Raw genomic sequence first — 2,835 nt, forward strand, 5'->3', positions numbered from 1 at the left:
TTTGTGATTGGCTGGCAACATTAAGTTTAATCACAAGTTAATGTTTGAAGCCTCATAAGGAAGATTGATCAGAAACTAATAAAGTGGTGAATCCACTAATGGAAAAAATGATTCATTCATCAAAGGACAATAATTTTTGTTATCAAAGTGATAAAAATATATTTGATGTGCCCCATGGTTTGTGTAAAGGGTTTGAGGAATTTATTAAAATTTGTATAAGGTACATAGAATCTCAACTAATTTACCTTTTTAGTTCTTCTTGCATATGACCACTTGTCTAGTATGAGACAACATTTCTATGACTAATTTTTTGGGATTTGAAAATCTATATAAGACTTCAATGTCATTTTGGTTACTCATTTTTTAAAATGTGATATCATAGCAAAATTGGTGAAGTTTCATAGTTGACATTGTTAGATAAGTGATGTTTTTTCTATTCTTTCTATACTTTAAAATACTCATGTTCATTTCTTACATGAGTCATGCAATGCATAAACTTGTTTTCGATATGCCTATTTATATATGAATAGTATTAAAGTGAAATACAAGATTCATTATATTAGAGAATAATTATGTTTATGCAATAGGAAAAAAAATTACCATGTTTTTTCTTAAACGGAAAAATAATATATTGCTTTTATTTTTATTTATTTTATCATGTATTCAAATTGTATTGTACTTCTATGATACATATTTATTAAGCTTCATAACCACTTTTTTTGGAGTTCTTTTAATCAATTTGGTTGGAATGTATTAGAATACTCTTATATGTCATTTTTGGGTCCAATTTTAATTATTGTAGTTATATCCTTAGCTTTATACACCCAATGATTACATCAATTATAATATATGTTGTACTTTTGGTATGTTATATCTTTATAGTATTTCCAAGGCCAGGGGTGAGGTGGCAGGAATCAACGGTCAAGATTGAGTCTTAAGATATCAAGGGTGAAATTGGAGGAGGTTGGAGGAAGGGACACTTGTTATCTCTGTGGTGACAAGTGTCAAGGAGCCTCACTCATAAAAGGGCAAGTGTCCAAGAGAGGAGACATGTGGTCAAAGTTCCATGTGTCTCAAGAAGAAAATATCCACACCATAGGAGGTTAGGATAAGGAGGTTAGAATGTGCAAGATAGGATAGGGTTGGTTAAACCCCAGGTTAGGTGGTTAGAAGTTAGGAGGCATGTAGGTAATTTGAATTTAAAAATTCAAATAGTAGGAAAAGACTAGTTAATTCTCAACAACTCATAAATTGATTTGTTTTAATTAATTAGAGGATTAGAAGAATTGATTGAAATGGGGGGGGGGATTAATTAATTTGAATTAATTAATCAAAGGGGACTATGGAATGAACTTAATGAATAAATCCTTAGATTTATTAATAAGTAGATGAAAGAGAGAATTTAATCAAATTGCCTAATGAGTTTAATTAAATTAGGAAGGGGGATTGATTAAAGAATTGCTTATTTAATTAATTATCTTTAGACCATTTTTAGGTGTATACACAACTTACTCTTGAAAGATTATTGTTTTCTTTCCTAATTGACATTCTTTACATACCAAATTAGAAGGTTTTATAATCTTAGGAAATTCTCTAACAACTTGAGTAGAACTTATCTTAATCATACAATCAAAATTAACATGACGCATCTTTCTATGCCACAACCAACTTTCATCTATTTGAGCAATCAAACAAATTTTCTCACCAATATTCAAATGAAAGATATTACCTTTAGTCTTAGTTCCTGATGCAATCTCTATACTATAGGCATTTAGAGTATTGGATTTACCATTCTTGAATTGCAAATCATATCTCTTATCAACCATCTATCCAACACTTAAAAGATTATGCTTCAAACCTTCAATATATAAGACATCATCAATATTATGCTTACCATTAAGAAAAATAGCACCTCTACCATGAATTACAAAAGCTTTATCATCTCCATGTCTTACTATACCACCAGCATACCTCTCCATATTCACAAATTTACTTTTATCACCCGTCATATGATGTGAACAACCGTTGTCAATAACCTATTCATCTTTCTCTTCAATCTTACCAGCCAAAGCTTTCTCCTCAACAATGCATCTTGTATAATTCACTAGTACCAAATTATCTTCCTTGATAGAAATAAAATATAAATTCATCTTTTGAATTCTCATTCTTAGACTCTTCATCTATCACACCTTCATTAGCAACATAATAACATTTCTTCTGATATTTGTACTTTCGGTTAGGCTTATAAGGTTTATCATACTTATCATGCTTCTCATATCTATCAAGCTTATCAAATTTATCATGCCTATCATACTTTGACATCCTTTAAGGACACCTAGAAGAAAAATGTCATATCTTATTGCAAGAGAAACATTTCAAAGGTAACTTTCCATCATACTTACCGACTCCCTTAGGAAATCTTCAAGCAATAAGTGCTTCAATCTCATCCAACTCTCTTTCATGCTCTTCCATCTCTCTCATTTCCCTTTCATATCTAGAAACCCTACATGAACTTTCTCTCAGATCAAACTTCTTCTTCCTAGATACAAAGGCTTTAAATGCAGTCTTAGATTTACCATGTGATTCTCCAAATTCACTCAACTCAAATGCAGCAAGCTTACCAACCAGCATGTCTCTTGTCACTGTGGTCATAGTCTGGATCTCATCAATAGCAACAACTTTAGATTTTTAAGGAGGAGGCAAGGATCTCAACACTTTAGCAATAATCTCATTTTCTTCAAAAGTTCCACCGACACATCTAATGTTCATGACAAGTTCATTAACTTTATCCATAAAGGATGTTATGTTCTCATCTTCTCTCATCTTCAACATCTC

Source organism: Cryptomeria japonica, chromosome 6 (genome assembly GCF_030272615.1).
Source record: "Cryptomeria japonica chromosome 6, Sugi_1.0, whole genome shotgun sequence".
In the NCBI taxonomy this organism is placed as follows: domain Eukaryota; kingdom Viridiplantae; phylum Streptophyta; class Pinopsida; order Cupressales; family Cupressaceae; genus Cryptomeria; species Cryptomeria japonica.